The following is an 11,067-nucleotide window of genomic DNA, read 5'->3' on the forward strand; positions in this document are numbered from 1 at the left end:
AACTCTCTCTATATATATACAGAAATTGAAAATACAGGGTGCATGATAGCTGTACTGATCTTTCCAATTTATCTGGCATGTAATCTGCTGAATTACAGCAACATGTGACATATTAGACTTTTCATTAGCAAGATTATGGCGATAAAGTACTTGCCCCAATTATACGGCGCTATTACAATGGAAAGAGTACTTAAGACAGTCACTTAGGCTCCTTAAGAGAAGGTTTAAAACACATCTAGACAGTGGTGTTCATTTTTTGAAGTGAAGTACAAGAGCACAGTACTGGAGCAGAAAGATATCAAAAGATGATTGAAGGCCTCAGGGGGGGTTATTTCACTCGTCTGAAGTGAACATCTTACTTAAAACGACATTGTTTCCTTGCCTTTAGTCAATATAGCGAACAGCAGAGTCTACTAATGTACACGCTAATGTGGCTTTACAACCGCCACAGCGAGCGACTTGGATTTTCATATTGTTTTCCAATTACTGAGGTGTCACATGATGCGTAGCCACAATCCATTATTTAGCAAAGGTTAGGCTCAAGTTTGGTGGATTACCCTGGGTAGCTTAGCATTTCTTCTAAATGTCACACCTTTCAAAAAAAGAGGAAAAGTTGCACTTAATGGTTCCTGAAGGGGGTGATCTCTCAATGTCAAAAAAATGTAATTGCATCCCACAGGTTTTGAAGGCCTGTTTTTAAAGCAGTGGGTTGTCATTGTCCTCATTTACACGCAGCTTGTGAGATTGCCAGTATCTAGTTTCCCAATCTGTGTCTTTGATAAAGTGTTACAGTGATGCTGCCTCTTTCATATCTTCTTCTCTCATCCCTCTCGTACTCGTGTAGGCTGTCGATCTGTCTCTGGTACATGCCAGTAGCTGCTTGTTTCAGACAGGATGGGGGTTGGTCCTGCCCTCAAAGCAGAGACTCCCTCAGTCCCATATAAATACACTCACAGATGTCTGCCTCTCTCTCTCTCTCTCTCTCTCTCTCTCTCTCTCTCTCTCTCTCTCTCTCTCTCTCTCTCTCTCTCTCTCTCTCTCTCTCTCCCTCTCTCTCTCCCTCTCTCTCTTTCTCCTGCTGGAATCAGACAATTAATAGTAAGACAGAAGGAAAAAAAGGAAGAGGAGGGCATTCTTTTGGTGCAAGGGGGGCAAAGTGGGAGAAGAGGAGAGAGAAAGAGTGACAGAGAAAGGAAAGAGCGACGAGTGGAGAGTAGAACAGAGGAAGGGAGGGAGGGAGGGTTCAGTGCCAAATAAGCTGCCCTCTCTTCTCCCACATCTCTCTCTCTCTCTCTCTCAGTCTGTGAGCACCGGAGCACAGCGTAAGCTCAGGAGCGCGGTCCCGACGTGTACACCTGTAATCATTCATTCAGGGATGCAGCGTTCATGTGCGGCAGCATCACTGTTGAGACATTAACGGCGGCAAAAAAAGGGTTTGTTTCATATATCTGCCTTGATGAGATCATTTGAGCTCGGAGGCAGAGGCAGCAGAAGAGAAGACGACACGCAGAGAAGTGGATGCTGAGCTTATTCCAGGCTACAATTAAGGTAGATGGGAACCTTTTTTTTTTTCTCCTTTGATCTATCATCTTTTTAAAAAATATGCATTATAGACAGACAGGACATGTATTCTGATTTGTTTATTGGTGTCTTTTTGCATGTTTCTTTGGGTCTAATAGCATAGTGTTGTGTTTAACAAGACAAGATAAAGCAGAGATGAGTTTGTCAAAGCCTCTGATATCTACCTGGCTCAACTATAGAGAACTTTCAGGTTGACAAGGGATCCACACTGAGAATTAAGAGCACTTCAGATTAAAGTGCATGATATGTTACAGATTTTTGGGCATTTTTTACAGCTCTTTTGTTGTTTGACACATAGTCACATCATGAAATCTGGTGTGGCTCGTGAAATACTATCACTACTGTAACATTTAACATCTGATTGAAAAGAGCGATACCCTAATATGATCTGTGTTTCGTGTCTTCACCGTGCGTCTGCTGGGTGGGACGCAGACCGTCTTTCTCGGGGCGCTCTGCTCAGCACTCGTGAAATGTAAATCTTTTAATTAGACTTTGGATGATCTTCAAGAGGTCTTTATGGCATCTCGCTGCCAACTTGTCTGGAGCGAGCTGCAGATTATCTGATGCCGCTCTCTCTTAAAATATATGACACTAATGAAGATGCAAGTTTTAATATGCGAAGGATATTTTACTCTTTTTTTTTTTGTTGCTTTTTTGCACTGCTCCAGCTTGCTGTGATTTAGATGTGAGATGTTGCAACCCTGCGCAAACTGTAGATCAGAGTAAGTGTTATTGATTCACACTCACAAATGAGTTGCAAATCAATTACTAACAAGGATGCTATATTTTACAGTATGGTATGACACACTGCTCGGCTTTGTAAACTAACTCCTGCAGCATTACAGTTGATTCAGATCTTAACTGCAGCATATATTTTTGCTCCAGTTGATTCCTATGATGATCAGCACAGAAAAAATATCATTGATTTTACTTTTAACTACTTTAAATGTTCATTGAGTCTTATTGTTCATTTACACAGTGACACATCAGCTCTGAATGTGGAGTAAAAAACAACTCCCAAACTACTCCCAAAATTTACTGTACAGTCTCTAAGAGTTGATCTTTTTTCCTTTAATTGAAAATATGTTGAAAAATGTGGCACACCAAAACTCCAAATAATTAAAAATTCAGTAGCGATCATTCTTGAGAATCTTTCTTTTCTGCTACACATGTCGAAGCGAGGTGTTAGTTCATGACGGCACCCGCAGTGCATAATTACCACATTATCTTTAAAGATATTTGTAATGAAGTTTAAAGATTTCACATTTGCACTTCATTCACTGGGATGTTCATTAACAAATTGCTGACAAAATGCTTCTTGTTGAAATATTTTTGGTCCGGTATTAAACTCTGCTTGGAAATTCATCAGAGGGTTATTTCATGGAGCATTTGAAATCCATCCGAAACGTTTTGTTTCTGCATCAGTTCATGTGTAATTTATATTAAACGCATCTCAGCAGAATTAAGAATAGCTCAGAAGGATATTCAAGAGAAAAATCATTACGCTTTGAACCAGCTCTGCAGGCCTGTCCTTTTTTTTTTTTTTTTTTTTTTGTATCTGCATACTCTGCTGTGCTCTTGATGTACATTACAGAAAAGTGCCTCTGAGTCAGATTGTATGAGGTTGTTTTTGCCCACTTGAAAGCGGGTTCAGATCAGAGACAAATTCTCACTTCAAGTGGAGGGATTGCTGCATGAGCAGATCAATACACAGAGTGGGTCCTCGCCAAACCACCATCATCCTATGAAACAGGATGCTGACTCTTCTGAAGTTCACACTTAACTGTCATTTTTCATGTCAGATGAACAATAACTACTATAGTCAAACAGGAACAGTATCATTAGCACCCATCTAAGTGTTCAGTGACTGACTGATATTATATCCATTTGAAGCAGTCACTCCATAAAAAGAAAAGCATCGAAGTGGCTGAAGATGTACTTTAATGACCGTTATAAAGCCATTGCTTTTGAATGGAAATATAAGCCGCTTGGTTCGGCACTTTCACATATACAGTGAAATATCTCAAAAACACTCATTAGATAATACTTTTCATCTAGTCAAAGAATCAGGTCACTACTTAAGTTTGGGACCAAATGCCTGCAAAACTAATAACATTCCCTTTAGCCTAAGCTGTACTTTGTGTTTAGCATTATTTAACAAATGTTACCATGCTAATGTGCTATAATAGGACATTGTCATTAAATTTGAGTGGAAACGATGAAAGTGCTAAAAAAAAGTTTCAGTCCATTTTGACACATTGCTGAGGTATAAAAGGTGTTGGGCAATAAAAGTAAAATGGGACTCAGCGAATAAATGATGACACATGAAGCATGGGACTTAAACCATAGATATGTGGCATTCACATGGTGTCAGAAAAATCGGAAAAATTAGTTCTCGGGAAAATTCACATTCACAAAGTTCCCTTAACAACTTGGAAATGTTTGTGTATAACTTGCCGAAAATTTGCATCATATACACAGAAACATAGCAGATGAAAGTAGATGTTTGGTTGATAACGAGAAATACTTTATTAATTTATGTATTGCATGTCAATGTTTTTCTCACGTTATTCATAATATGGTATTAGGTTAGTTGCTGTCCATATAGAGTGATCTACATTAGTTAGATACAGTGTATCAGCAGCAAACTAAAGCTACACATTTTTAAATAAGCCTGTAACAACACTACTGGTTGACCAGAGACACAGTGCATTGATGTGCTGCAGACCAAATGTTAGTGGCCTGTTGAATGTAGTGCTCTGCTGAGTGGATCTCCTTGACTGTGCCTATGCTTGGATTAATCAGGCCTCCATTGTTTTTAAAGACAGCAGCTGGTTGCCATCACAAAATGATGCTGGTACAGCCTCACAAACCAAACTGTTACCCGCCTCACAATAAAACCTGCAATATAAACCAGAGCATTGTCAGTTAGGCACCCAAAGCTGGTTGGTCCAACAGCACACTAGCAACATTCTCAAATGGAGAAGATGCAATGTTACAGTCCTCAGTTGGAACTACAGATGACATGTCCACAGCTGACAGAGACACAGTGTCATCCTGTGCTCTTATGTTGTAAGTGAACCACACTTGTGTTGTTGTTCCATCAACCTGGGATTTATACAAGAGATTTTTCACCAAATTTAAAACATAAAATCTAAGACTTCTCTCTTAATGGAATTGTGCACTTAAGCATCAGCCCCTACCTGAGGCCCTAATGTAATTGAAGAGGAGCTCCAAATGGTCCTGGCTGAAGCCATATATGCATACTTACCATTACCATGGCTCAAGCAGCTCTGGTATCATCACACAGATACCTTAGAAATATAGAAAAACTTTAGTATGCAAATACTTGCTATATCAAACCATCAACTCAGTCTTGTGATGTAAAACACTTTTAAAGAAAAATATTCTTTATGATTAGAACGACATGGAAAATTGAATCCTGCTGATAGCTATTTTTGTAGTAAGTACCAAAAACAATGCATGCACATCTTTAACCAGAGATATCCTAGTGTAGTGTAGTGCATTTCCCAAATTTACATCTGATATAAAGTGAATGAAATATTCACCAACATGTAACACTGCAAATACAGCATTTCCCCAACTGGTGCTGCTATTTAGGTAAATCTTTGCAATATGTAAGATTCTGACAGGCCTAATAGTGGCATTTATGTAACTCATAAGAAAAACACTGAGCAATAAAGTGGAGTGACATCATTCATTGTCAAATTAATCAAGTAAAGCCAGACTTCAGTTATAAACCTTAATGTCTCTTTCCAATTGAAGACATTTAGTGGCGCCTTAAAGCCTCTGGCACATGGATTTCTGCTGTTCATCACATCAAACTATCTGCCAATAACCTAAAACAATTTTTTCTTGATTGCTTGTAAAAATGACTCATAGCTCCATCTCACTATTCTAGCAGGACTGATGATGGAACTGTCTACCTGTAATATGTCACTAGCCAATTTCTCCATGTGTCCATCACAAACAGTGAGAAGCTCCATCCATTGTCATACGCGGTACTTTAATAACTTGGTCACGTAGCGCCTCGGGGGCATGGTGTAGCAAAACCTTTTTCGCTGTCTTGTGTCAATGTCTTAGTGATGAGGCAACGGGCATCTTCCAGAGGCCTTGCGGTCCAACAACCATAAAAACAAGGGCTTCACTTGCCACACTGGTCACATCAATGCCTTCTCAACGATATACAAAGCTTGTCATTGTTTGTGTGTGAGTCATACTGAACCTGCCTCCTGATTGCCATGGCATCCACCATAAGACGCACTTGACCTTATCTCGCTGGACCTTCATTTTTTTCCGATGTTCTAACATATCTAAAAGCGATTGTGTGTCTGCAACCACAAGAGAAGATATATAATCACCACGAGACATACTGACATATCACCTGTTATATTTACTTTTGATGAGCGTGAAGATGTGGGAGTGGTATCTTCATTGTTTTTCTCATGTTCTTGTAAGCTTTAGGTCCATGCAAATGCAGCGTTAAAGCAAATTCCCTTTGAGTGTGATTGAGTTCATGGGGCTGCTTCAAGAGTTCAACAGGAAGATCTGAAAAGCTTGGGAAAACAAGCTACACATTAATAATAAAATCATCATGACACATTAAAATTGTGGGATAAACATCAAGTTACAGATTGAAATGTTACTGTTGTATTTTGAGCAAATAGAAAGTCAGATGCTTTAATTAGAAACAATTAAATTAGTTATAAGTAATCAATTAGTTTGATTTCTAAAGGATTGTCTGTTTATTTTCTATTCAAATAATCACATTTTATTAACATTTCAGAACAGTGGTGAGACTAGCAATCAAAATGTGCGTGATGAGACATGAATTTAAACCACTACCAAATTATAAATGTTACACATGCATCTTTTAAAAGGCAGGGGCCTGGCAGTTCAACCAATCAAGTCAAGCTTCTGCTGCAGTTCCTCTGTTAGCATATTTTTGTTTTTTTAATCCTCTAGCAGGGATTGCACTTCTTGCGTCTTCTTACGCATCATTTCCTGATCCCTGGCATTTCTTAAGTCCCATTGCAATTCCTCCACCTTCCCCTGAGGCTCAGTTAACTTTTTTCCCCCCTATACTTTAACTGGGTCAAGGGCATACTGATATAATAACTTAAATACATTCTCCTCATTTTAAATGTCATGGTAATATAAGCCAATCACCCTACAAAGCTGTTTAAAATAACAATTGTTTCACCCGCTGAGGTTGGCCCTCTGACAGCTGAATGTGAACATCTGGACACTCTGCACAGCTGCTGTCTTTTTTGATTTTTGTGAAGTCTTGCTCAACCTGGATGTACTGAGCACCTGGAAAGCCATTTTTTTTATAGTGGATTGTTATTGTTAGGTTGAATGGACATGATACATGTGTCAGTAAAAGATTATATGAAAAATTGTCATTATTTTTATAGAAACAATTTCCAATGACATTGACTTTGAGACAGTCAGAATCAATCACCTTTAAAAAAAGTTGTCTTTCCAGTCCTGTCAAAGTCTTCTGAGTTGAAATGACAGCTGCAGATGACTGAGCAGTCATTTGGCTCAAAGTCTCTTTTCCTCAGTGCTGCTTGTCCATGCCTGTCTTTTTACTTTGTCTTTTGGGAAACCTACACACACAAACAAGTCAGTCTGAACAACGCTATGCAGTTCTGAATGCTTTTGTAGCTACAATTAAGTCACATTAGTTAACATTAGTTAAGTTGCTGTATGTTACCATGAAACAGATTTAACCCTTTGAATCATAGGACTACTAACACCTGGCAAAGCTGGCTTCCTTTGATCAATACATCTCACTGACCACCAGACAAGGCTGCATTAGTACCTCCAGGGGCCCCTGTGCACTGAAGTTCATGTCCCCCAAACAACCTTTATTTTATTCTGATTGGATGACACTGCTGTCAGGTTGAAACCTTCTAACTCCATATTTTGTTTTGGACACACTAGGTTTCTGACAGTGACCATAATCATCAACATCAAGAGAATGGGTCAAGTCTTGTGTCATTTGTCTGTAGAGCCACACAAAAAAAAGTACACACATTTTATTCTCCCATCTCCCCTGTCTGCTTAAGGGCCCCTGGACACTTGCCCAGATTGCCTGTATGGTAGATCTGGCCGTGCCACCAGGCAGAAAAGGGGACATCAACTAGCCTGCACTATGTAATGCACACAGCAGAGGGGCGCTGTTTCATACTTGCTACACTATCAAAAGAAGAAAAATATAATAATATGTTGAATGTTTTGATAACAAAAATGGCAAAATGTAGTAAAAGGCAAGGATGTGGGAATAATGCATTTGTTTTTCTTGTATTTATTGGTGGGGGCAGGCTTCCTTTGGCCTCCGAGAGCTTCCCTTGTGCAACGGATGCTGAGCCTCCACAGAGTGACACATCAAATCCAGGTAAGTCTTCCATTCCTGGCAATGAGGTGGAAAAGCCAAATCTGCAATGTGATATTGGCATTTAATAGTGCTAAGCCCGCTATAAGCCAAAGTAGTCTCATTTCAATAGCCAAATTAATGTAACGTTAACAGTTAAGAATCAGTTTGTGATGTAAACATGACAGGCGTCTTGAAAATACCAAGTAATCAGTTACCAGGATACAAGTATTTATCATATACGGGGATATGAATAACCAGATACTGTGTTCCATGTAAGTGCTATATCCCAAATATGATAATAACCAGGATCGGCCTCATTACCAGGATACTCAGGTCCATGTAAACACACTCACTGACAGTCACAGCATTTTGAATTTAATAGCAGACAGCTTGTAAGCAATCAGTCCACTGCATAACTTGTAACATATGATTATCAAATACTGATACATGCCTAGTAGTCTATTTGCTCTCTTGTGATGCATCCTGTAAAGTGTAAAATGTCACTCAAAAATAGAGCAAAACTAAATCTGTACAGTGTAGGCAGCAGCAGCCAAGAGATGTGTGATTCATTGAACATGAATACACTTAATATTATATTAGCAGGTGTTGGGCTACCATCATATGACTCTCTCATCATATCACTATATAACACATGAATGTTGTGCTGCTTTTTTTACCTGTATGTAAATGAACTCAGCCTTAACAAATGCCAAGGAGCTGTAATTGCTGATTCTTGATGAGATAAAGTGAGACTGACACTAGATCTCTGCATTGGTGGCCTTAGCTATGTTTCACCTTGAAACAGGGTGTGTGTGTGTGTGTGTGTGTGTGTGTGTGTGTGTGTGTGTGTGTGTGTGTGTGTGTGTGTGTGTGTGTGTGTGTGTGTGTGTGTGTGTGTGTGTGTGTGTGTGTGTGTGTGTGTGTGTATATATATATATATACCTTTCTATGTATATTGTGGCACACTGTATTTACTTCAGTCAAAGATGACACACTGGACACCACTTGAAAGCAAGTAGAATTGTAGTGAAACCCAGTTAGCAAAGACAAGGCCAGACCTGCAAGCAAAGGTCCTTACTTGTCAATTAGAGCCAAATGAAACGCACCTATCTTAGTGGTGCTGTATGAATGCAAAATGTCTAAATAGTCTCCCAAAAGTGGCCTCTCTCTAGTCAAGCATCTGTAAATGGCCTGCCAATGACTGCACCTGCACCAGCATGGTAGCCAGACAACTGGGGCTACAGTGCCTTGTGACAATGCAAGTAATATGGGAGATGCCACCTGCACTCCAAACAGGGAAAAGGCCCCACTTATATTGCAAAAGGCCAATCTGACACGTTGGCATTTTACCAGCATGATATGGATCAATATCTTTAGGAGAGGTCCTAAAAATAAGATAATCCCACAAAAAGAAATCCTTTAGTGTTTGACAGAGATGGTTCATCATAATGTGATCCAGATTATCAACTGTCTCAAGAGATATGGACTGGAGTACATAACCAATCTTGTAGGCCAAAGATACAACGGAGTGTCTGTAATGAGCAGAAAACATGTAGGTGTTTCTGCATGCATAAAGGCAGTGACGAAACATGCATTGTATGTGTACTGCATGACCTTAGATCTAAGTGATACAGTCATGTCAGTGCCTGACTTGTTAGGCTCGTACTATACATTCAATGGCTAAAAGTTCAGCGACAAATGTATGGAGGTCAGCCTAGAGAGCTTCAGTAGCTGAGCAGCACAAGATGGGCATGCAGGCACTTTGTCTGCCATAACATGATGGACAGGCTATCTGCAGTGCTCTTTGTACGTAAAGATATTGCTGATGAGAGTCGTGGGGACAGGTCTGAGGAGGCACTGGGCCTACTTGCCCAAATTGACTGACCTTTCAACCTTTCTAGCAATATTCTGCAAAGTGCTGGGTGACGTCAAGCTTATATCTTATATGCTTCAATCACTGTCACTGGTCCTAGCGAGAACTGTTATTAGTGCTCATTGAAGCACTTCAGACCACGGGTTCCATGGGGAATATGAAAAAGAAAAAAAATCTTATCAAATGGGGGCCTATGGTCCTTGATGTGATAAAGTTTGAGAACTACTGTCTTAGACACATCTCAAAAAAGCAACGTCATCATTGAAAGGGTGATAAAAAGGCAATGGAAGACCCGTTTTAGACTAGAGGGATCTGTAGTGACATCCACTGATGGCAAGCCTTGGAGTGATCAAGATGACAAAGATGTTTTTTGAAGAACATCTATCCAATCCTTGACTCTGTGATTGGGGAGTTACAGAAATGCTTCTCCAAGACCAAAATGCAACATAATGAGAGGCATTCAAGCACTTCATCCCAACAGCAACATCTTTTTAGAAGATTTATTTTTCATTCGCAGAGATCTACAAGTCAAAATTACATGATTTGAGGCACAAGCTGCACCAAGCCAAAAGTATTTTGGAGGGAAAAAGGAAATGAGGAATGCAAAACCTGATCAGCATATAGGAGTTAACTGTGTATCTGGAACCTTTGAATGAGGTGCTCCATTCCAGTTGAAACACAAGTAAGCAGTACTGCTTGTGAAAAGAGTTTTTCCATCCTGAAATTGACCAAGAATCACTTTTGAACAACCATGACGGATGGTTGACTGAGTGACCTGGGAGTGTTCAGTGTAGTCATCAAGAGTCCCTGGATATGGATGAGTTTATTGGACTATTTAGTAGCTTACACAAAAAGAATAGAACTGTACTGAGGCAGAGCATTGCCTACGTAAGTGCAGAGGGGCCTTACACCTGCATCAGGAGGCCATCAGGGGGCGACTCCACTTACTCCAAAAAGATGTCCAATTAGGTTTATGGTTTAAATGACCCTACTTTGCACTTATGTATTACCTCATTTTTTTGTACATTTTGTTTTAATGGTCTTAAGCACATTTTTCACCAGTGAAAATAAGCATTATCACAGTTAACCGCAGAGTGTAAATGCTACATTATAACCAAGCTACCACCTAGCGTAAGGGAATGAAAAATGGTTGACCCATGCCATGTCTATTACAAGCCAGGTGCTTGGTTGCCCTGTGTTGGAAGAATGT

The 11,067-nt window shown here is 39.7% G+C and overlaps 1 pseudogene; it reads right to left on the minus strand.

The window, feature by feature from the left end:
- Positions 1 to 6,498: 6,498 nt before the first annotated feature.
- On the minus strand, positions 6,499 to 7,459 carry LOC133994343 (THAP domain-containing protein 6-like; annotated as a pseudogene).
- Positions 7,460 to 11,067: the final 3,608 nt, after the last annotated feature.

Source organism: Scomber scombrus, chromosome 14 (genome assembly GCF_963691925.1).
Source record: "Scomber scombrus chromosome 14, fScoSco1.1, whole genome shotgun sequence".
In the NCBI taxonomy this organism is placed as follows: domain Eukaryota; kingdom Metazoa; phylum Chordata; class Actinopteri; order Scombriformes; family Scombridae; genus Scomber; species Scomber scombrus.